Source organism: Anas platyrhynchos, chromosome 6 (genome assembly GCF_047663525.1).
Source record: "Anas platyrhynchos isolate ZD024472 breed Pekin duck chromosome 6, IASCAAS_PekinDuck_T2T, whole genome shotgun sequence".
In the NCBI taxonomy this organism is placed as follows: domain Eukaryota; kingdom Metazoa; phylum Chordata; class Aves; order Anseriformes; family Anatidae; genus Anas; species Anas platyrhynchos.
The window spans coordinates 15,431,688-15,458,057 of NC_092592.1; the positions used below are offsets into that span (position 1 = coordinate 15,431,688).

At 38.7% G+C, this 26,370-nt stretch overlaps 1 protein-coding gene across 1 annotated transcript in view; it reads right to left on the reverse strand.

The window, feature by feature from the left end:
• The window catches only part of RET (ret proto-oncogene), a 273,120-nt gene that overhangs the window by 185,878 nt on the left and 60,872 nt on the right, over positions 1–26,370 (reverse strand). Inside the window, exon 2 of the mRNA XM_072039478.1 lies at positions 24,566–24,772. The gene's annotated coding sequence lies outside the window, so the exon portion shown is untranslated. The remainder of the gene's footprint in view (positions 1–24,565; positions 24,773–26,370) is intronic.

The window sequence follows — 26,370 nt, forward strand, 5'->3', positions numbered from 1 at the left end:
CTTTATTACACTTTTCGTTCGGTCCTAATATCTGAAGAAATTATTTTCTAGAATGAGGTATCAGCTTCTCCACAGTTCTGGTAAAACAGGCTGACAAATCAAAACTTCTTGATACCAGTCCCACTTTACTTCAAGTTCCAAATTATTTTTCCAAACCATGGCCTTGCATCCTACAGTATAACTTACTCACAACCACTCAGTATTTTATGTAGCCATTTATGCCCACTCAGCAGACAAGAGGACATTTCATCCATCCAGTCCAAAGTTTCTAAATGGCTCCTCTGTTCCAAATTCATGATAATATTTTGATGAGTCAAATACTGCTTTGGTGAGTTTTTGAAGCCAGTGATTTGATTGATTGCAAGGTTTGAAGAAATTACAGGAAAACAATCGAGTGGAGCCTGATAAGGAAGAGTTCAAATTGAATTTCATCATGACAAAGATGCTCTTAAGCCTACTACGTGCTGTTCCAGACTGCATTTGATACCTGAACTCACTCAGAAAAAAACAGTATTACCAAAGGATTCTACTTTTAACTGACTCTTAATTAAAGCCTAGCATCTTTAAGAAAAGATGCAAACATCTGTGAAATCTATTGCATTAAGCACTCTGGAAAAACACAGTGCTAAACAATATCAACAAAGATTATATCCTTTCAAACTAGACATACCTTATGGGCTTAAATCTACCACTGTTTTCATAGCTAGAACTTGACAGTTCCTCAGAGATTATTTTTATGAATTAGCTAAGTGATTGACAAAAGTCAAATAGATCAGTACCTAATCCCCTGAAGTAAGGCAAAGCCTTTAATGATATAAAACCGGAGAGAAAATAAAAAGAAAAATAAAAAGCAACTCTTGCCACTATTATTCTAATAGGAAAAAGCATTCTGTAAATGAGCCTTGTTCCAAAATTCTCATCACTAGCTATCCTGTCCAGTACAAGGACATTATATAGAGAGAGATTACATACACATATGTGTGCATGGACCTACACACACGGGCGTTGCTTCATTACATCAAGAATTTGATTGCAATACCATAGCTTCAAAGAGCCTCAGCTTTGGGCCAAGTTTCCAACCTAAAAGAAATGTAAAGAATCTAGTAGAATATTGCAGCACAGTTTATGTCAACAAAATATGACCATGCATCCTTAAAAATAATGTTGCTATAGAAGTCAAGATGTTTTTACATAAAACAGAAACTTTGCAAACAGACTTAAGATTTTTTTTAGTTCTGAAATGTTTGGTTCTCATAAATAATGCTAACTTTGAACTTCAGCTCCTAGAATGTCTATCATCTGTTCTCTGTTGTATGTTCACTGATACTGTCTTTCTTTCAGTGAAGTGATATGCTGTAAGGTTGGAGACCTTCTTTTCATCACAGCTATTTGTCTCTTGGCCAAGACACCTAACCTATGAACCACTAGATTGATATCATGATTTTGGTTTTGTGTTGGACTTTTATATAATGATTTTTTTTTACAGACTTCATTTTAAAATACTTTCAAATTGCTGGTTTTGCTTTTTTTTTTTTTTTTTTTTTTTTAAATTCCCAAGGAAAGCATCAAACTCAAGAAAAAAGAAAAAAGGAAAAAAAAAGGTTAACAATTTAACAACTCAGGATATTTCATTCCAATAAAAATATGTTGGAAAAAAAATACTTAGTTTAGACTAAGAAAACCAGGCTGTGTAAATAGGACTGGGATGCTGCACCCAGTCCCAGAACCAGCTCACTGCAATGAACTAACGTCTACAGATGCCACCCAGGGAGATGCCCACCTAGTGAACCTGCGTGGCACAGGCGCAGACAGCAGGACAGCATGGACCCTTCAACAAGTGCAATTGTTAGGTAACTATTTGCTACACAATGTCCTTGGGTGGAAGAGGGTGGAAATTAAATAGCAAAGAACGAAGAGGTGAATGAAGCCTGGCAACAAGAACCACTGGGGTCCCACCTACAGTTGAGATGCAAATTGTGTTTTCCTGAATCAACCTACATATATTAAAACAGCGCTTGAGCAGTTTTACTTCTCTAACTATGAAGACAATTCAGGCTCTTAATGACTATATTATAGGAACACTAACCGAAAAGTGGGGGGGCGAGGGAAGGAAGAAATTTCAGTTACTCCCATCTAGACAAATATGTTGCTATGAACAATCACGTCTTTGCAGCAGCACTTTTTGCATGGATTCTTTCAAATACATTGACAGAGAGTACCTCATCTTAGCCTCAATATAGTTGCAGATTACCCACCTCCACCACCTGTTCTGAAGACTGAAAAATTCATCCACTTAACACAGATTCTAGACAGATCAAGAATTCTCTTGCATTTGGGAAGTTTTCAATAAGCAAGGGAAGGAACGCAGAGTAAATGAGTGCCCCAGCCTTGGGATTGCCCTGAACTCTCCTCTTCCTTTCTCTCTGCTACTCACTCAATATGTAAATGGGGATGTAATGAGCATCTCCTCTAACACAAGAGGAGCTTGTCCAAACATTAGACGGCTGTGCAGTAAAAGACCAAAATTCACTTCCCTACCCTCAGAGAGTCAGAGAGTAAATCTGAGACCCTAAGCTGAGTAACTATGAATTGATCGGTAGTTATTGCATTTGATTTCTCCCCACAAGGTAATAAAGACATCTGCTGCTAATGCTAATGGACCACCTGCCAACAAGAAATTGTGGTAAACCATGCAACAAATGATACAAGAAGCCATCCTGAACATCACTGAAACTCTCCACAAAACATAAATCCTTTCACATACTGATCAGGTGCAAGAATGAGCCATTGATTCATTTACAGTTTCTTCCCTGAATACCTGCATACATCTATTGCTTACTTCTCCTTACTGCCCCTTTGGGAGCAATGCCTGTTAATTGAAATGGCCCCCCTTTGTAACAGTCAGCAGCTGCTTTGATTACTGTATTCCAATAAATAATACAGCTGTATTAATTCAGACAGAGCAATTAACACACAGGCCAGAAATTTTTACTGTGTCACTTTTACTGTATACTGCCAATTAGGTGTTTCTATCTGAAATACAATCCCCTATTGAAAGTCAAATAAATTCAGCTATGGCTTGATCTTTTCAACAACTACGTGTCCCAGTAAGAAGCATCCGAAAGCATCCTTCAAACCATTCATTCTCTCTGCCCTGAACCAGCATCTGGATTCACTCTCAATTTTTTGAGGGTGTCTTTTATTTTTAAGGAACAAACCTAAACATTGACGTTTTGGATCAGATATTGAAAATTCACATTGACTAATTAGACCCATGTTCTAAATTTACTTCCTACAAAAATTATTATTCTATCAAAGCAATGCCAAAAATTTTGAAAGGAAGGGAGGTAGGAGGAGAGAAGAAAAGGTATTTGCAAAGCACCACAGTATTTGTACAAGAACATCTCATCTTCTGCCAAAGATATTGAATGATTTCTCAGAAGTTAAATTTTCAAGGACCACAACAACATACTCATTTGCTAAGTCGCATTACAGCAAAAATTGAAAGGACATCAGGATAGCTATAATTCAACAGTTTGAGATTTTCTGGATCAGAACAAAATTTCAAAATGCTTTATGATTCTTAAACACAACAAATGATAGATGGATATTCTTTTTTTTTTATTATTCTTTTAAGTGTTTTACACTGTGTGCTATCTTATTTGCTTTCTGTATGCATTCAAGAGGTTAAAGTCTTTGTACCTGTATTTCTCTTATTATAAAAAAGCTCTACTGTTCATTGCTTGGACAGTTCCTTGGCAGTTCCTGGTGTTTTCCAAAGAGTCTGTGCTAATAGCCTAATTCATGCAGATATAAAGCTTAAAACAGTATACAGTACAGAGAAACTGAAGCTGTACTTAACATGTAAGGACATTTCATGTTTACACATCCTGCATTCTCTGCGGCTTGCACTTCTAAAATGACAAAAACAGTTATTGTCATCTGCTTTTCTTGTCTTACCATGTCCACTTTAATCCTGGTCTGATTTAAAAAATCAACACTTGTAGGAATAATCTGAGGACATTTTAAAGGGAATATGAGTGAAATACTTCACTCAGAATGACTCCTTGTTTGAGAGAAGCTCATTATATATTTTGTTTCTTTTCAGTTTAAACAATCGTAGTCTCGTGTTTTGGCTTATCAAATAAATTCAGAAGTTTGTCATTGAAGCTATTAAATAGAAAGACAAGGAAGTAATAGGGGTTTCATGCTTCAGAGACCCAAGCAGATTGCTGGTTATCCCCCTTACTAGATTATATGACTATGAAGATCTTTAGCATTACATAGTGTAAAGAAAATGTAGGACCCAGGCAGTGATTTACTGCATAATTCCTCTAGAAACAGGCTTCCCATCCTTCATTTGAAGGAAAGCCAATTTGCAAAGACAATGGATAGAAAGTACAAAATACCAAACATGGTATAAGACACTTGATCCTGACCACTCTCTACATCCTGTGGTTGCGTACTACAAAATGTCTTGTTTGTTCAAAGCATTCGATTTCTAGTTTATAATGGTCCAAGAAAATGATAAAAGTCTAAAGTAACTGCTGTCAAATTAGTGGGTATGCTGCCTTTTGACCTCTTTAGTTCCTTAAACCTTTCTTCAGCTCTTCTCTGCTTAGCCAGATATCAGCTTTCTCCCTGCAGAGCCTCTGAGCTGCACTCCCGCAGATGGCAGCTGTGAAATGAAGCAGAGCCAGTAAGTGCAGCAGCAATACAAGCTATCTTCAGGAGGCCACGGCTGCTAACTGTAGTAAGCAAGACAAAAGCCATAGTTTCTGCAATGTAGAATCTGCTTCCTGGAAGCTTCGCAGAAGCCAGAGAGAACTATTTCAAGGAACAAAGAAACCCTACTGCTACTGTACATCTGGGATCTCCTGCACACCTCTGGATAAGGCATAAATCAGTGTAGATGTCTGTCACAATTGCTTGAGATATGCGTGTAGGCTGCTTGAATGAATCAGTTGGTCTCTATCACAGCTGCATCTTCCTGTCACCTAACTGACATGTCTTGGGAAGAAGTAGCCATCTAAGTCCCGATGTAGCCTTGTGGGAAGTCGCAGTTAACTGTTTCCCCTATTCTTTCCTCAGGGGCAATTGTCAGCATTTCTTCCTGGGCTCCCTGTCAGCCCCAAACCAAATTGTTTTAGATTTAAAGAATCAAATGCTCATGTGAAGAGAAACAAATACTGGCTTGAGATATTAGGAAAGAGTAAAAAGTTTACCATTAGTTTAAATCTGGGTGGAGCTGCAGTCAAAGCACTTCCTGTCGGCACTTCCAAGCACAAAGCCCTAGAGGATGAAGAACTTGCCAGGAGTAAGAGATCCTGAGCTGAAGCTGGAAGGAGGTTGCTGTATTCCTACTGAGCCAAGCATAAGAGAGACAGCTCCTTGGGTAGTTAGGGAGCAGTTCTTACATGTACACTTTGGGAACTTCCAGGTTTTTAAAAAAGCAGTCTCTGAACTACCTAGAACGATCTTCCCATACAGCCTAGGATAAGAGTATATCAGGCTGAAAGGGGAAACACACAACCGCTCCCAAAGTATTCTCTTCCACCCGCAGCCATGGCCAGCAAGAAGACCCCTAACTGCAGTCCATCAGCACTGCCCACACTTCTGATCTGCTTGTGCAACTGGTCCCTTCCCTGTCTCTGCTAAGGTCAGTGTACTACCTTGGAGTATTTAGCCTACCTCTGCTGACTCAGACCATCTTGATGTGGAGGATGCTCACCCAAGTGAGAGTTGGAGTGGCCCAATAAGCAGGCTGGAGGAGATCGCATGAAGTGGGAGGCAGTCAGCAGGATGGCAGTGGGAAACTCACCCAGAGGGAATTTCACAGTCGGACCATGAAGTTTACGTAAACCTTCTTTCCCTTTTTAAATTCACCAGATAAATGCTTTAAACTTTTTCTTTCAGCAGTAGAAAATACCACATGATGACAACTCACTGACTCAGCTTAAATAATAGGCACTCAGAGATAACTATTCAACATGCACTGGAAACAATTTACAACCACGATGAGAGAAAGCCAACATTAGCACAGACACGCCCAGCACAGAGTAAACCACTTGAATTCTCTGCGAGCCCTTGGAAAGGGAGCTAAGAAGTGAGTTGTGCTAACTTCCTTTTTTACCCCCTTTATGAACAAAGAAAAAAAAAATCTTCAGACCTTCAGAATTCGGGCTTTTTTGTTTTTACAAATTACTGCATCAGATCTAGACTATCCCCCTCTTAGCACTACCTTCGTGCACCTTTGCTCTTGCATGCTATGCAAATGAAGATATCTTCTGACAAGTCTTGGTAGCATAGGAAACACTTTCAGAATAAGCTTTATAATCCACTCATATTCCTTCAGGTTCTTGCATAAAAATCCAAGTAAACACTCCAAGTTTTAGTAATAATTCTCTTATTCTAGTTTCCCTGTCATCACAGACAATACACATAAATACAGTGTGGCTGCCTTGGCATATGCAGAAATTAATAAATGGTAGCTCTCCAAGGACTATGAAAATGATCACTTAAATAAAGCATATATTAATCTTAAAAGCATGGATGATGCCAGACTTCAGTAATACCAGAAGAATCTGACGAGCAGCATAAAGTATCATAGTATCCTTTACTTTATATTGCATAATGCCTTCATTATTTTAATTCCACCACAAAACAAACAACGCAAGTAAATAATATCAGTGGTAGACACTGTATTATAATTAAATACAAAATAACCCCCCAGTGAATAAGTAGCAGCCATCACTGTAGAAGTGGTGGTCTCTTTTTCTTTGAAAGATAAGAGCTTTATAACTGCCTAATTCAGTTGAAAAATGCTCAAAGTCTGGGGAAGTAATTTCAAAGTTTTGAGTATAAGTTAGAGTAAAACATTTAAATAATTACCAGCTACGTCTGAAAAATTGGTTTTATATTCTGATTCCGCATGCTGCTGTTGGCAGCATGAGAGCTGCTGATTATTACAATAAGCTGCAAAGTCCCTCATGTCATCCCTCTGTCCCTCTGATTGTTTCTCTGATCTGTTCAGAGAACACCCACAATGACAGAAGCTTCACAGCCCAGAGCTTCATTATCACCACCTTCAGAAAGCTTTTCCCAAACCGTAACCCAAATTTTCTTTGATAGTTTAACTTTGTCATTTTCTGTCCCATTCACCACAAATATGCCAAAAACATATTTTACAGCCTTTCTACATACCTGAAGGCTGTTATCCTGTTCCTCCTTAGCCTAAGGATTCAGAATTCAGTCTCTCTTAATAGGTTTCATCTTTACACCAGGGCTCTTCTCTGGATTTTCTGGTCAGCCCACATTCTCTTCTAATGAGCCACAAGAACCTAGTCATACCTTACTGATGCCAAGCAGGGCAAGACTACATCATGTGTCATACAGGTTATGCTTCTGTTTGTAAGTCCCTGTTCAGTGTTTGCCACCTCTACAACCAGCATAACATTGCTGATTCACGTTCAATTTCTGATCTGCTAAAAACCTAAATCCTTTTATGCAGAAACTGTTACTTAGCCTATTTACATCTGCTCTTAAGTAATTATTCACTAGGACGTTAGCAATTTTCCCATCAGAGCAATTCCAAAGAAGTAAATATGCCTACTGCAAACACATTAACCAGAAGGATCTGAAACATTTAAGTTACGTGTGCCACAACTTAATACAGAGTTACTGGCAGCTCAGACTCACAGTTGATACTGAATGGCCTAACTTCGCTTTTATTTCCAAAAACGCCCTGTGTTTCACAGTGGCATGATAGACGTGGACATTTCTCATGTGGAAAAGAGATGTAAGGGAAACAGATTGTACGTACACTACCTTCTTAATCCAAAGATTGGCTCTTAATTGAGCCATTAGAAGCGAAGAGATCAATTAGCAGCAGGAGGACCCTAACTCTAGAACTGCTACAACTAAGTGCATCCTGCTGGTTTGAGCTGGTTTTAGTGATTAGGTTTTTGTTCACCTGCAGCCCAGTAAAAGACAGTCTTTTGAGTGTGTGAAGACTTCACATTGTGATGATAATTTTGTGGACAATAGGTGATTTATGCATCAAGGCCAAACTCTGAGGACCAAACTTTAATCTCAGCTAGTTCAGTTTTATTGCATTACCTTATAATGTATTTCTTTGTTGTATTTATTAAGATTGAAACTAATTCAGAATACCAAAAACAGATAAAACAATTTTACTCTGAGTCGAACCATTCCTGAGTGACTGAAAATATTAGCAATCCTCCTGGACAAAGTGAGAAGACACTAAGTATCTACTCAATGCTGATAAGGGGAGGATACGAGAGCAGAAAAGGAGGAATTATAAAAAGGAAAAGAAAGGAAGCCATGTGCTAGTGAACATATTTTTAACTTCACAGTGGTCCAGAAAAACATCAGAACTCATGAGATTTTGTTTCAGTGATGTTTTCTCCCACAAAACCATTAGCATACTCAAATCAAAGCTTTCACTACCCTTGTCAGTATAGTGATATCAAGGACTAAAACACAATCAACTTTGGTGCTCTTAGTATTATTAGCCCACAGAATACACACCATAAAATAGTGCTTAAAAGGTGAGATAAACAGCACCCAGAAGCCATTTTTGACACATAATGAGCCTTGACAAGCTTTGGGCTGACTTCACTGGCCTAGTGACCCTGCCCATTGGCACAGCACGTCTCTTTGCCACAGCTAATCTTTCCCAGACACCCCTGTCACAGTGCAACTCCATTTAAAACAGCTGAAAAGGTCAAGGACTGTCTCTCCAGTTTCATATTGAATTTAAGTCAATTCGTATCTAGGCATCCAAAGTACTGAGTTTACTACAAGAGCTTAGCATGTGCAGTGTGCTCTCTCCTTCCTCTCCTTTTCTCCATCCATCACATTCTGAAATAAGCTTTGGCTTATTCATATAATTATCAAATTGTTACCTAAAGGCCTGATTCCTGCATTTTACAGAGCTGTGCGTGCCCTACAGAGGGCAAAGGAGTGCTAAATCAGAGTAGGCTTTTCCACCCACTCATCTTTCATCTCAAGTCATCTTTCACCTAGTCACAAAATCCAGAGCAACTGTGAATAGAGCCTCCAGGCTGCATTTCCCCAGCTCGGGCCCTTGGGGCCATTGCAGTCAATTGTAGCCACTGGACTTACTCCTAGGAGTTAGAGCAATAGCTTGGCACCTACAGAAGTAGAAGAAAGGGAAGATCCAGTCTTCCTAGGAACTCTCCCTCCAGTGACTCTGCTGACTGTTATTCACAGCTGCAGTGTTTCTCTTGTGCACTTCGTGCATTCCCCAAAGCCAGAGCAGTCACCAGGTACTTGCTGATGCTTCCAGTCCCTTGCTGCTAAGAGGAAGGAGACAAAAGCACCTATTGCTAAGGCTGTTAGACCTATCCAGCATTCATATATGCTGTATATTACCTAAATGAAAGAACTGAAAACTAAAAATTATCTTAAATGCTTGATGTACAACTAATTGGAATAAATTGGAATTGGATCAAAGTAAGGAAAAATATGAAAACAGCATATATTTGCTAAAGTATCTAATCCACAAAACACAATTTTTGTTACCTCCTAGTCAAAAGTTACCAACAGGTTGGTGAGCTTTCAGTCAGATTTGCCATCACAAGACCTGTTTTACTGCAGAAGCTACTGTGAAATTACTTTCAACTTAAAAGCAGGCATAAACTATTGCATAAATAAAGGAACCTTTGATCAACGTAACACAACTGAGGAAAGAAGTGATTTTTTCTCTTCATCACTGTTTTCTCATTTTTCTCTTACATAAATACTATAGAGTCAAAAATATAGCTTTTGCAAGAAGTGGCAAGTGTTCATTCAAGAGAGCTTTAGCTGTACGTAAGCAGGAATTCTAAAAAAATGTTTTCAAAATAGCAGAACTAAATAAGGTAATCATCTTCAACTCTCTCTCATCTTGATTAAAATAGAACAAATGCTACTTTCCAGTGTGTAACACAGCAAAATACAGTTTAGCCACCTCATCTTAAAAGACATCAGGATAACTTTCAAACTCCCAGAGTGAGTTGGGCTGTCAAGCAATGCCTTTTGGCATTCGAGGAGCCCTTTGCAAAGTGCAAAGAATTTAAAATTGACCACAAAGAAAATAAAAATATGTTTGTCTTCTGATTTCCATTGTTTCTCTTCCCCAAGCTCCTTCCCAAAGATCAAGTCACACTGCTGCTTAGGTTTAACCCATGGCTCACAGATACCAATGGAAAGATACCCAGCTTGTCCATTTCTTGTTGCCATTTTCATCTCTTTCATCAAAAGTGATGCATAAAGAGAACAACATCCACAGAGGTGACTTTTCAGAACACAGTGCTCCTCCTGCTCCCTCCCTCCTCCAATATATTGGAGCAGAGCTCATTCAGGAAGAAAAATATTAATTCCCTAAGATAACAGCTCAATCAGTCCCCACTGCAGAGCTCTCAAAGAAGCTGGCTCTTGTTGCAGAGTGACTTCCAGCCAGCCATCTCACATGTACCAATAGCTTAACTAAATGGAAGCAAGCCACAAAATTACCTGCTGTCATCAGCGGAAGCAAGGTGGAAGACACCAGTGATAACAAAAGCAAGTGTATTTTTTTCATCATTCCCAGTGGAGGTAACATGAGACACGTAAGTTTCGTTACTATTATTGCTCTATGGTAGCCCAGAAAGGGGGTTGGCCAGAGCACAGATTTTTTGTCCAGGTCTAGAGCAATTAGTGTTATCCACTCACATAGGCAAACTATTCAAGCATAAAATTCCCCTTTCAAATCTGTGATGTACATTTTACTTTTAAAAAGTACTCTCTTCTCCCTGAAAACGTAACACACAAAGGGGGGTGAAGAGGAAATGTGTGTGGAGAATGGAGACGTAAGAGCAAAGATCCTTTTCACACTGATCCTGTTTCTTGTCCCTGGGAGGCAAAAGAAAGAGCAGCACCAACATTTTTTACAGTTGCTTTCTCTTTATCATGTTCCCTGAAAGTTGTTCTTTTTTTTTTTTTTCCCCCAAAAAAGTTTTTGAAGGAATAATCAGATAAGGTAGTTGTTTTTGACACACAAAGAATGGGCCAGGTCCCTTGGCTGCTCCCAGTGCTCTTGCTATACAGAATGACACCTATGTATAAAAGTTACTGATATCTTGCAATTTCCTGCTGTCACAAAATGATGAAGCTCCTCTTAAAATGATGGTCCTGCTCCAGTGGATATATTCCCATCTACCTGTGGCACACACAATATATAATAATAATATAACTTGTTCCATACACACACGACACTAAGCCTTTGGCCAACAAGAAGAATTTGAACTGGCAACCTCTAGACCTACACATCTGTCCCATTTCAGGCTAAGCTGAGAGCCAAGCAGATGAAAGTTAGCACAGTAAATATCCTCTGCAGATTTACACAATCATTTACCAAGATCCCACACAAATTGCCTTTTACTACTAAAAATGTGTTTATTTAATCTGCAGCCTTGCTTTCACACCTGAAGATAAATTAAAACAGTTGTGAAAAATAGGCTTCCAGTCAATACTAGTTTGGATCTAAACTGTACAGCAAAGGCCTACTATTATACAGTCCCTTCAGATTATTCTCATCTTCCAAATGTGTTATGTACTTGATTATTCCTTTGAAATTTTGCAAGGGAGGACAAAATTTGGATTAGTGTCATACTGCACATTCACATCCCATAAGACATTCTAACCTTCTTAAAAATTATCTTTACATAATTTTAAAGGGAAAGCAAGCAGATCATGTCTGATAAACTTCAGGCACTGTCTTTATGTATTCCAATTAAAAAAACTAAACCACATTAATTATTTGCAGGTGTCTATAGAGCTGTAGGTGATCTGAGGTTCAGCATACATGCTGGCTTACAATGGGTTTCCAAAGAGTTAACATATTGCAGTCAGAGTCCTCTCTGCCAGTGATTGCTCTTCTGTTTAGTTCTATAAATGAAATTTATTAAAACCATTACATGCACAGTGATGCCACAATATCCAGAGCAAAGTTACTAAATCTAAAAGAGCTTTTATTTAATCAGGAGATAGCTAACAGATGTAATGACTGGGGGATGAGGCAGAACCTGGTTTTACATTCAGTCTCTGACAACATGGTTTTATCACTTTCAATAATGTGGATTCCATATTTCTCTGAATCTATTACTTCAAATAAAAACTGGTCATTTCTAAATATGTCCCACTTATTACACCCAAACCGTTCTACTCATGTAGCTAACTGGAAGCAAATTTTTTTTGGTCTTCCAAAAACCTACCCCAGTCATTTTTTTTAACGAGCAGCTCTATCCCCCCCATCCATCTTGTCTGCACGAAGAAGGGATAACCTGCAGCTGAATTACAGAAAGCCTATTCTCCCAGTGGGATCTGAGATAAGATAGACTGCATTAACCCTAAGATTCATTTCCCAGCTAGGAATTCTCCCTAACTCTTTTAAGAAGATCACAGGAAACAGGCTGGGTAATGGTAAGAGATCTATTGAGTGCACTTTCATCACCAGCTTTCGTGAAGAGAGAAATGGTAATAAGGTTGCAGAAGCCTGCAATGCTGTGGGTGGCTAGAAGACATTTCTCTAAGTACACTGGCATTTCAATCTTGACACACACTATGGCATTATAGGCCGCGACTATCCAGACATCCAGGATGTTTTGTTCACATAGGATGGGTTTCAGATGAAAATTCCAAGATAAATCAGCTTCATTAATCCTCTCTGTATATTTTTCTCTCTAAAAAGACTCATCAAAAAGTTACTTCATACACAGGATTTAATTCTACTAATTGTTAACGATTGCTATTTTCAAGGCACAGTTATTTGAACATTTCAAAATGTCGTTTATAAGTGTCAACATTCCTGCTTACCATCTTGTACAGATTAGTCCTCTAAACCACTGAAAAACAACCAAGTATTTTGCACCATACTGAAGTTCACAAATATGCATTAAAAAAAGCACAGAAGTATTATCTTGTAACAAAGGGGTTTCAAAAGGCACTGGCTGCATCCAAGTAAGTTCTACTCAAGTACAGTGGAAAATGAGTATATAGCAATTCAATGCAAAACTTAAATTTTGGAAAACTGTCACCTGCTTCTCCCTCTCGCCCACTGCAAACATATATCCCATAAAAGAACACATGCTAGAAACTCTTCCTCCCACAATAGCCTACAAGCCAAATGTGTCGTTCAGTCTATTGATTTCCTTAGCCTAACGTAACACCCTCTCCCTGCATTTCACATTTCAATGAGAACATCAAACTGCAGAGACATCAAACTTCTTGCTTCTGTTTCCCTGATCCAGCAGCTCAGTGAAATCTCAGAACAGATGGAAAACATTGTTTTAGGAAAAGGTCTCCACTTTGAAAGCAAATAGAGGGTGAAATAATTTCCTCATTATTGTCTGTGTTTTAGTCATAATTAGCCACCGTCTTCAGAAAGTGAAGCCAGTTTTGTGACACACATTTGGAAAATTCCAGTCAAGTCTAACTGGTTCGTTTACTCCCGTTAAGCTTAGATGCTAAAATATACAAGGAAGCGGGCTTCCAACAAAGAATATTAATTATGTGAAGACTTTCTTATTTACTAATTTAGAATAGATGTATTTATTGAAAATAGAGTTAATATGTAAAAGGAAAATCATGCTGCTTTGATACAGCACCAAACTCAGAAAGGAATTGAAGACCTGCTTTGTAAATACAGCTTGCACCTGGCTTTTATAGGCATTAATGGGATAGGGTTGAGACGTTAGGTTTAGCTGTTCTGAGCCATCCTTTCTCTCATCCCCTCCAACTAGGATGGGCAGAAAGACGAGATTGAATTTTTACCTAGCTAACACAACCAACTGCATGCTAGTTACATGACCACCTTCCTCTTCAGGTTGCTCAGGAGTACTACAAAATAAATACTAAAGTTGCACATTCATTAGATAATTCAACTTATTTACTCATCTGTATGAGTATATGACAAGGTAGGTTAAATGATCTCAAGTTTAAAGCTAATAATTTTGTTTCCTGAAGTCTTTACATCTGCTTTGCAGCTGTCTTTTGTACAAAATCAATAGCACAGCCGATTTAGTGCCCTCTAGGACAGCTTCAGAAAATTCTTCTACAGTTAATGTAGATGCAATTTTTCTCTGTTCCACTTCGGGCCAAGAACACGGGAAAGGTGCAATGTCAGGACAAATCCTCTGATTCTCAATCACAGGTTGACCTCTATAAACTCAACATGAATTAGAACAATCGCTCTGAGCTGCATGATCTGTGACAGTCTCTGCACAGGAGGAGTTCTGCTCCTTCACAACACACACGTAGCATGACTCTCTCCTCCTCAGCAGAGGGAGGGCATGCCTGCAGGTCTGGATCAAAGCTGTGACAAATAATGTTGGCCTGAAGGTTTCTCTTCCACTGCTAAGACGTATTTACCGGGCACTACCTTTATAAACAGTGTAGATCACACTACTAACAAGCAGGAATTATGTAGTGAATACTGAAAGGTTCTTGCCTCAAAAATCGTATCATCTGTTCTCTCTAAAGCCATCATGCAAGCAACAGGTTTTAGCTTAATAAATAAGGGAAACTAAGAAATAGCCAAAGCGAGTGAGTGCTCTATTTTTTTCTTTATGAAGATAAAAACAGTTTTCTGGGGACTACTCAGCCACAACAGGTGACCATCCTCTTACCTCACCGTCCACTGTGAAAATATATCATCTCCTACACCTTAAAACAAATGGCAAATCAGTTTTACATCATTCTAGTACAATTTGTCTCTAGAAAGTGAGGTTATAAAATTCCAGTTTTGTCCATGGCTAAATATTATCAAAGGATTAGAATATAAATAATGTTGTATGCATGCCATTAACAGGAAGTTCTGTTTTTATTTAAGGGATATTTTTTTAAAGAAATATGCAACAGGAAAGGTTACCAATGAGGAGATCAAGAACATCAAACTCTCTCCCCTCTCGCAGGAACACTAGTTTGAAAGCAGCCCAAAACATTATGTGGAATAGATTTGGCAGGCAGACACTGATAAAACATATCATGTTCTCACCATGGAGTCTGACGCACTGTACTTGGCAGCATCTGCCTAGCAATGGACAAGAAATAAATTAGTGCAGAGGCTAAATGACCCCAATCTCACTCAGCAAACCTAGTTCCTTCTTATATGGGTCGAAGTTACTGGCAGAAATGTTTGCACTTGAAATCTGCATCAAACCAAATATGTATATTGTTTGTGTTCTACACATTGCAAAAGCAAACATCTCCCATGAAAAGTTAATCTGTTACCAGTTCCTAAATCTTTCATGTTTACAAGATACACTGACAACCTATTTTTAATAACTAGTTCACATTACACTAAAGAAAAAAGAAAAAAAAAAAAAAAAGCCAGCAAAGTGAAACTCCCATTTTGTTTACTACTTATTTTTATAAAATCCCATACCATAAACTGGTAAGCATTCTGCTTCTCTGAATGCTGTGAACAATTGCAAGCACAGTTTTGATGCAGTGGAGAGCTGCCATTTAAATGTGCAGGTAGCTTTGAAAACAGAGGTGACTAAGTGTAAATATGTCTGAAAAGAACTTATCTAACAAACTAGAGGTAGCTGAAACTCATGGCTCTGAAACTGCCAGAGCAAAATCATACAGCTAAACTGTAAATAGTCTAAATCTTACTGAATACTTTCCTAAGTTCCTGAAGGCAACAACTTTGCTAGAAGTGCCCTGAAAATTAACTTCTGTGTTAAACAGTGCCAAGCAAATAAGTCTGCTTGTACGTGTATTGGTTAAAATTGTGCTCAGCACACAGGGAGGCCAGCACAGATAGTACTTGTCACTTTGTAGACCCCATCTGCAGATGTATGGCATCTTATGAAGACAGGGTTAGAGGCGGGACATGGACTATGCCGGCACTGTTGTAAATTTGACATGCTGTCACGTGCTGGACACAGAGTTGCAAACATTGATAATGATGATGTTAATGTCATTTTGCAATTAGCACCACTGCACCAACACTTACTATACTTCCTTTAAAAGGAAATAAAACAAACAAACCCACACACATCCCCAAACTATTGATGCTTAGCTAGTTATTGACATGTCTAACACCTGCTCCCAGAACTGCTTCTACACAGCCTCCCTCTTTGCATGGTAGATTTTTGAGAAGTACTGTCAGGGGGCAACAGGGAAAAAGCTTATCTTCTTTGCTACAGACAATCCTTTTGTTGTGAGGATTTTGACACAGATAAGGACTTTACTAGCTCTACTGGGAATTAAACAAATTGACTCTAATAGGTTTTAATGTATAATGATTAGCTCATTTATAAAAGAGTCTACCCAATCCTCAATTATTCAGATATGGGTCAAGATCAAGGGAGTACATCAAAACAAATCCTGCACCTGCAGAAGAATTCAGATGTTAATTAAAAGAGAAACAGATCGATGGACTCTAACCTCATACAGAGACGTAGGAAGAAACACATTAGAATTCAGGAGAGTCAGGACATCACCCCTCCATGTAATGCTGTTTCAGGTAGCAGCTGCTTATACAGCACTTGCTGCTTTTTTCTTTATAAGGCTGCATTAAATAGAATTGTGGATTGTGATCCATGATTCACAGCCTGACATAGGTGGATGACATTTGACCCACAAGAAAACATTAATAATACACAGTTGAGCTATAAATTGATAAATGCATCTTACGCAGAAACATTGAAAGAAAATAAATCATGGCGTATGTCACATGACATGTCATTAGGCTGAGACTCACTCGCTAGGTTAAGCTTGAGATTCAACCCCCATGAAACAGTTCAACAAGTCAGAGTTGATTGGCTTCATATTAGTCTTATGTGCTTGTTGTTAAAGTAGAATACAAAATAATTTAAAATGTAAGAATATAAATCTGAAATGGAAGAAGTTTAACCGAAAAGGCAAATTAACAACAGCAATACTGAAGCTGAGATCTCATTTGATTCCATGATAACTAAAAAGAATTAGCCCTGATATGCACTTCTGCCTTCTAGTCTTCAGCTACTTGTCTTGATTTGGGAAGGGGCAAATTTTTGTTTGTTTTTGCTAGTAAGGGGGATGCTATCTAACATCTGAATTAGCCTCCTTATAAAACATAAAATAAATCAGTAATTCTGATACTGTTACCTAATACTCTCAACAAAAGATGAAATAAATTTATTAAAATGTAAATGAAGTTACATGTAAATTAACATGATGACTCTTACTGAAGTCCCAGGTCATCTTTTCCAGGGCATCTGACTTGTTTTTGGATGTGTACTAAACATCACTTAACTGCAGTGGAAGTAGTACTGGGCCATGTGCTTGCTGAATAACATTAACTGATGTGGTAACTATTGATCTTGAAGAGCGTTATTACAATTTTCAACATCCTAGTAGTATGGTCGGGGCAGAAAAGTGATAAAACTTTGAACACTGAGCACCACAAGCAGCTGTACGGCTGTTTCTACCAGTCACTGCCAGGGCTTCCCTCTCAGAACAGCTGCGTCACTGCTGTCAGGCAGACACCACTGTGCCACCTTGCCCTCACCACAGCCCAGCTCCATGAACAGCATCGCTTCCTCAGCAACAAAGCATTTGACCCCAAAAGCCTTGAGCTTTTCAGAGATACTACACTGTAGCATAAAAACAGATGAATAAAAATAGGAGCGGCTCAAGCCTCTTTTTAATCTTTCAGAAAACATTTTCTTTCCAAAAAGCATACATTCCAAAATGAAGATCCACCTTGAATGAAAATAATGATAAATGCCAACATGCAAGAATTCTTTCTCTGAGGCTGAAAGCTACCCTGAGGATCCAGAATATCCACTCAGAAATGCTGTGACTTGGAACAGCTTGGCCAAAACAGCTCTCCCTCTACTCAACTCAACATCCAACCCCTATTACTATCTAATTCCACTGATCAGTACTATATAATGAAAATTTTAAGCAATAATTTAATGTTTCCCATATTGCAAGTATAAATCATCATCTTAGGGCATTAAATTTACACATAAAAAAAAAATATATATATTCTTTCCTGCAATCAGGAAACACCCTCTCCCTTTTCTGCTGGAAACACACTATTCTCAGAAAACATGGGTGCCTTTTACCCCATTAATTCCAACCTGTTCTAGGGCTGTAGAAGGGACTTTCCCCAATCATGCTGGAATATTGGCTATCACAAGGAAATAAACGATCTACTCCTGTACATTGATGAACCAAGACAGGCTTATGAGTTACAAAACAATCCAAGCAAAACGTCATTCAGGTTTCTCCTATTGGCAGCATACACTGCATCTCCTGAAAAACTGGAACATCAAGAGGCCTTTGTGCCACATCCTCAGTTACACAAAGCCTATTTATTGCAGTTCAGCAAATGAAGAGGGGAGCCGGGAAGAACAGAGCAGAACAAGAGAGAAACACCCCTCAGGACTTGCTCATTTCTGAGCCTTATTTCATACAAAAAACGTAGTTTCACAGTGAATTCCAAAGCAAAGAATAAATTAGGACAGTGGGTTTGTTGTTTTTTTGTTTTGTTTTTAATATGTACTTATCTTGTGCAAGAACAGAGTCGTGTAACTCATGACATTTTGCTCATTGCAGTTTATATATGTGGGTAACCTAAGCTGAATTTATCTCCTTTACCACTAGAGCTTCCAGAAGTTGAAGAGTGTGTACTAATGATATGAGAAGGCATGGCTCCGAGCTCAGGCAGGTAGGAAAACTCTGCCATCCCACACACATTCACACCCCAAAGCCAGCTGACACTGTCATCACACACACAGTCCTTGCTGGATTTTTGAGAACTACAGAAACATGAAACTAAATGGAATTTCAGGAAATTAGCTTTATTTTTTTCTTCAAGCTATATATCATAGCAGTGAGCAGCTTTCAGGCAGTATTTTCCACAGGCCAGTTTCTCATTTGAGTAAACATTTACTCAGATACTGGGGTGCTACTTTAACTGTGATGCATCTCAGATGTATTACTTCAGCAGTGACAAACCCTGTGCACCCTGAAGTGAAACAGAATACTATATACATCTCTGAAAATCCAATTAAGTCTCAGTGAGGCACTAGACTTTCCTAAATCATGTTTTTCTCCTTCGTGTTTTACAATAGAAGATCATTGTTCCTACCAAAAGCAGGCTTGTATCTCCATCAACCCAGCAGGCCTGCAGAAGAAACCTAAATTGCCTCATAACCAGCTCATGACCTCAGTGCCTTTTAATTATGTGGGTTTCCCTGTAGCCTTTAGTTAACATAGACATGTGGGGTGAGAAAGGGGGAGTCTACAACCCACAGAGAAGAAATACAGACAGCCTATGTATTTGAACGTACAGATCTTGAATCTTACTTCTGAATATGTGAGCAGTACATAAATTTAATAGTACTCCTTTTCACACTACAGCACTCTCATTTGTAGCTGAAACCAGCTTAATTACACCTCCAACATTGTGTGTACAGCAGCCTGCGTGCACACCTAAGCGCACTTGAGCCTAGGTACATCATGCACCAGCAGCAGGGGAAGAAACATCTGCAAGGAAAATATTTGGGCAACTAGCTCATGCTGAGCACTATGGTGCTGTGGCACAGCCAGGATGCTCACAGCAGGACCAAATCCCACCCAAGCCTTAGAAGAGCAATGAAAACCTTTCTATTTTGTTTCCTAATAAAATGCAGAGGCGTTGGTATTTCTTTTCAATCTTAGATTCAGACTGAACTAGCTTATTTCAGAGGAGTTCATTCATGGTAAGTCCAAGAAAGCAGTGCATTCAACTGACAATACCTACTAACCTGAACTTTACAATATATATATATACACTTTATTTTTTTTTTAAACTAAACTGGGACTGCATATGGCAAGTTTCACCTGTTTTCTCATTGTCTAGATATCTTAGTGTGTATTTATTTCTGCCATTTAAAAATTGCTATTTACTTTTTTTCTGTGTTTTCAAGGTGATAGGTGCATATCAAATTAACATTTTTAACTTTCCTGAGCATTATTCATTTAGGCAGTAAAAATTCAGACAAATTTTGACTGTTCAACAGCTATTCCGTGTTAATGCCATCGATGTACTTTTCATTCCTCTGGGAATCTTAAGGCAGAAACTGGCTTTTGCTTTCAGATTGCCCTTAACAGCATTCTTCAAGAATAGACCTAAAAAAAATCAAATTAGTCTACCAAAGTCTACAGGTAACTGCCTTAAAAACAGATTAATACCACAGAGCAACATTTTTCATGCATACTTCCTGTCCATTCTCTTAAAATGAAGTAAGTCTTATCCTGTTGCATTCTGCTAGTTTTCAGCACTGTCCTGTTTTATCTGTATTATAAAACTATTTTCTAAAAAGAAGGCATTAGTAAATAGCGATCCAAGATCTTAGGCTGTAGAGAACAGCATCCGTTATTCCCACCAAATTCACTGAAACATTTTAAGGTCATGCATTTCTCACTTCCTTGCCCTGTGCACCACACTCACCATTGGGAGTGACTTCAGTTCCCCTGCTGGGTTTCCCCAGCTGGAAGATGTTCTGCTAACCATGGACACACAGCCCCCTCTGCCAGCAAGTGCTAGAAACTCTCTCTACATCTAAAAACATTTAGTTTAATTGCAAAATCTAAACATACGTGTTGTTATGTTTTTTGAAGTAAACATCACTTCTTGTAAATCTTTGTGGAGATCTTTTATCCCCCAAAAGTTCTAAAACGTTTTGATTGCATCTGTCCTGTAAGCTGTGGCAATGGCTGTACTGAAAACATCCTCACAGGATTTCAGCTGTTTGTGCAACGCAAGATGGCTTTCAGAGCACCACTGGTGAAAGGATTCTTATAGCCTTTCCCTGTCCCAAATGCAGGCATAATATTTAAACAAAGCTGCAGACACATCAATAATGAAAATCTGGTGAACCACTTACTCTTGACTCTTATAGGAACGTTGAATGCAGAATATCCATTAGTTTCCTGACAACATGGATTATTTATAGGCAAGACTGATAGCACCACCTATTATTAAGGTTGCTCAATACTTCCTATTATATGACCCCTGGTTTCAGTCTTTTTATACCTTTGCCACCTGGGATGAATATTGCATACTGATGTCAGCATTGAAATTTTTTTGTTAAAAGTTCGTCCCTTCTAGGACTGAGGCTATTGAGAAATGTAACGTTTTTGCCCATGTTTCACAAGAATCTGTAAGCCATACGGAAAATTTGTTATCCCTTATTCTGCAGGAACCTGAACTTTAGAAGAACAGAGCTTTTGTGTTGTGTTTGCAACTAAGAAAATGGCCCAAATATAGCCAACCTGCAGGAAAGAAAAAAAAAAAAAGAAAAAAAAGAAAAAACCTCTTTTGATATGAACATTAGGAAAAAAAAAAAAAACATATACACACCAAAAAAAAAAAAAAAAAATCACACACACAGCGGAGACCTGACTGTCAATGAGCATCAGTGAACAGTTGCTATTTATATATCATTCTTGCCTGATGTGCATACATGTTCTATTGCCCAAGGCTATGGGGAGAAAGTGGGAAGAAAAAGGCTTCCCCTCCCTCCCCCCAGAATGGTTGTTCTGTGATGTCTGAAAGCAACAAGTTACCATAACACTGAGCTTGAACACAGTGCAAGAGACTGAAAATAGCCCTGCACTACTAATACTGCTGCTGGTTTCAGTTCTGAAGTATGCTCAGTCAGTCACAGATTGGGACTCTCTGGACCAGCGATGAATGTATAATTCTACATCATTCTTTAATCTCATAATGCTCTTTTAAAGCAATTTCACTTGTGCACTTTATTAAGCCTGGAGATTGATACCAAACAAGGTTAGACTTGCATTGTGCACGGCAATTTAAGATCTCCCAGTAACAGACAACTCTGTCCCAGTTGGTTGTATTCCCAACATGCATGTAAAGTCCAAACTCAGTTGGTTAAAATGGTAAGGCCAGCGGCAGAACTAGCCAGAAACAGAACCCACGTCCTGGTTTCTGCTGGGATGCCTTATCCTCCCAACTATGCTGCCTAGCATTTCATTCACCAAAAGCCTGTAATGAGCAAAGCAATTAGAGTAAAGATTGGCATTTTCTTTTCCAATATCATCTGCTTCCACATATATTTTCAGCTCACAGCCATCCAGTGCTACCCACACAATCTGGTGAGTTACATGTGAATACAGAGGGAGGACTCAAACCAAACCATTCCCTCGAAATATTTCAGCATAGCCACAAGTCCTCTGACACAGAAAGCTGCAGCTCTTGCTCAATGAGCAGAGATTCAAAGTTTCACAGCTTCATAAAAAGATCAGCCTGAGATCTGACCCACGTTCTTCCAATCTGGGACTTTTACAATTGCTGGTTTCAACTGCAGCAACACAGGTGAAGATGTAAACAAAGGATTTCCCCTCTTTTTTCATTGTGTTGTCAAGAAACACACAGGATGGCATAGAGCAAAGATGGACCTCTATCTTGTGATCCAGTGCTGGCAAGCTGGAAGGGTACCATATAAGTAGCCCCACAGCTTTTAAGACAGTTATAAAGATTTCTCCAAACAGCCTCTGTTACCATCTCTATTGGAATCCACATGCTCCAAACAGTGGAATAAACAGGCTTCCCTTGCTACATTTCAGATGTAGTTGCTGATTGAAACTGGTAGAGCTTCCCAACTGCAGCTTTTATTTCAGGTGACGTTTGCATCTGACGTTGGCAGAGCAATAAGCGAAGTATTTCTTTCTGTGATAAAGTGGATGCAAGTACTAACACAGAAAAGGGTTCTCTTGTTTCTTTGTTACACCCTGAGCAGTCTCACTCTGTTATGCAGTATTTCTTTCCAGCTTGTGTCTACCTTTCTAATAATGGTGGAAGTGTTCAAATAGCAGACCAACTATAAACTGAAAGCTTCAGGTCAATTAGGTTGTTCTTCCAGTCTGGGACTTTTACAATTGCTGGTTTCAACTGCAGCAAAGAATGAAAGCGCCAACAGAGCAATATTCTGATCCTACACTGAAAACACAATGGTTGTCCAAGTAAAACCCATGCAGCTGGCAGTTGTCATCTCCAGTTATAGTTACCCCTAAAACACATGTATTCTCAGAATCTACTGCTGGCATGCTGCTCACAATAAGCTAGATTTGCAAGTCAGCCATAGATCAAAACATAAAAAATAGTTCCTGACAGAAACACTGTAGAACACAAAATAGCTAAGAGGTCTAACCCATCCACAAAAGCAAAAGAAAACAAGCTGTGCAGTGTTTTGGTAGTGTCAATGATACTTCCAGTGGAATCACAGATCCTGTTGCCTTTTGCATCTGAGGAAGAAGTGTTCTGTATATACACACCCACAGAGTAACTGCTAGAAAACACCAAGTCAAACACCATAGCACTGTGCTCCATCTGTAACATTTGATTCAAACTGTAAAAGCAATCCCAATTATAGCTTCAGCACAGAAAGAGTTAAACAGTTTAGATTTCTTTTTAACTGCTATTTCTTGCTCTGTTTCCACGAGTCAGGAAAATAGACAAAAGTAAGAGAATTAGATGGAAAGTCAGCACAGCCCCAAAGATACCAAACTTCTGGGCAGCTAGTGCACGCCTATACAGACATAAGCAACATGCAAGAAAAGCAGGGATGCAAAGGCATGTGACTGCTTTGTATATCGCACCAGGGTGATAGTAATCTACAGAGGAAAGACCAGCCTGCTGTTCCCATTCAGGAAAGTAATCAGGTCACTTTTGCAATGCAGTTGGCCTTTACTGGCCTGCTGCCTATGCTGGAGTCATCCGGCTGTCAGAGCATCATGCTGCTCCTGCTGCAGCCTTTCACTGCTGCCAACTCCTGAATTACTGGAAAATTACTTGACCAAACAGCATGTGGGTAAAAAAGAGAATCCCAGAATTTCCCCCCATTACAGATGAAAAGGAATATTCTATTGCTATCTGTGGTCTCTGCTACAGAAAGAAATTAAATTAACTCACTTTATCTCATTTGTGTACCCATAACGTAGCCCTTATGCTATGAAAAGATGCTAGAAGAAGAAAGTGAAATTGCTGAAAACAGCCACAGCCAACTAAAGAAATACAAAGGTTTGCACTAAATAAATTAACTAATAAGTTAGATTTTGCTTGTATTATTTTCCTCTGTCTCATTCATTCGAAGTAGATCCATCCTACTCAGTTTTCAGTATTTCCCAATAATTTTGGAAATAAGCAGTGAGAAATATGGAATGCCTCTGTCAATACAGCCTGAACTTAGTTTTTAAAAGGAACGCACACAGCAAAGTTTGAATTTTACACAAAAATGTCCCAAATACTGAGATTTGTATGTCAGTTTGAGTTTCTTTCTAACATTTTGTAATTATATTGAACTCTAGGGGAAATTCGGGTTCTCATAAGAATGCACATCTCTAAATAAATTCTACCAGTCTGGGACTCCAGCTGAACAATCCCCTTTTTAGAAAGCATTCATGGAGTTGTGCGTTTTTTTTCCAGCATTTCTACTACACTATTTTCCAGCATTTCCACTACATTAATACAAAACATTTAGGAATGTTTCTGTACCTTGCATGACTTTTTACATCTTCATCTTGAAAGCTCACTCATGTTGTAAAAAAAAAAGACAAACCCAAGGGCTCTGATAAAAAGTTTTGCCTTCTAAACGTGTCCACAGAAAGAAGTCATCCATGTCATGCAGTCTTCTATGAAGTCAGGAAATCATTCAGGCATCTCTTCCTGTAGCTGATCTTCTGCCAGGTCTCAGATCCTGAACTGTAACAAGAGAAACATACTACTAATTACACTACTAATTATTTTTATTGTCAAAAATTCACAGAATAACAACGGCTAAAAAACATTCCTTAGAAGGATTTCCATGTTTGTAATGGTAGCACTTGGAAAACACAGTGGAGGCTAGGGTCTGTGACTTGCTAGGTGTAAATGGAAAAAGCAGTTTCTAACAAAAAACACAATAAAGATGTCAGGTGTGACAGAAACAAACAAGGGTGGAAGAGAAGCGAAGAGAAGCAAGGCAGAAAGAAAAATAAAGCAACCAAAATTAGATAAAGATACCTTTGGTCAATGATCTTTTTTTTCCATGAGCCATTTTAGGGGAGGTTATTAAGTGCTCTATCCCAATAATGGTACTTGTAGTCTCTCAAGTAAATATATAACTTAAACATATTCTTGATTATACCAGCAGTGTTAAGACAAATATTTTGCAACACAATAGGTATGAAGCAACTTTCCACAAAAAAGAAGAGAGCATGGTAGGAAAATTATGCTGAGTTGAAGAACTCTGAGTTTTTCCTTTATATGCACATATTTATCTATCACATTGTATATACATACATGTTGTTGTACTTTAAGGGTATCTTATCAACTGGAAAAATATAAAACAACAAGAGAAAAAAACAATGTCTGGATAGTTTTATCACAGGCCACATTTGGGACAGTACAGCAAACTGTCCCCAAAAAAGTGGGTTCCAGGGACAGAGAAGTCTACACAGACCAGTTACAACAAAAATCAATGACATTATAAAGAGACTTATCACATCTTCCATGCTATTGACAGCTCTGAGAAGCTTTCCACAAACTCTCTGGGAAACTTCGCAAACACTCCTAGAGAGAGGGTGGAAATTAAGGAGCCCTGGGGTAGCATGAAAAGAATGAACAGAAAAGTAGCTGTAGTGGTCTACATGGAGTGTGAAGTAGAGATTCAGAGTTAGTATACCTTGATATATATCTCCTGTCACATACAATATGCCTCTATATTTTTTATATACATAGGAAGTTTACATATTAATGTTTGCATGATGGTAAATCGGAGGACTGCTTCATTAGATTTGAAGGAGCACTTCTCCTCAGGCCAGGCCTCTGGTTTGACTCAGATTGAATTACAAAGCTAAACAGAACAGGAAGGATCTGTGCTCCTAATTCTGTTTGATAGATCTCTTTGTCATTTTCAGATGCCAGATTGAAGATAGCCGCCTCTTCCTTGGCAAAGAACAGCGCTTTTAAGCTCCAGGCTATCAGAGAGAGCAAGCGCCTACAGTACGTGCACAGACTGACAGTTGCATTAAGATGTTTCCTGCCATTTCTTTAAAAACTTATGGCAACCTGCTCATTATTAGCCTTCTGTAGTTGCAAGTAGTTAAATTGGGCGAGATGAAGTAGAAATCACAGCTGAGGGTGCTCTGGGCTGTAGTAACCACACACCTCTGCAGATGTGCTGACTGGGGAAGTCATCCTATGGGAATAGGAGCAAGGTTTAGCAGAGATTACACAGATTGATCAGGAAAAGTCTTCAGGAAATTAGTTTGTTTTCTCCCATTCTTTCTGAATCTGAGGGGATTTAAAAACACCTCATC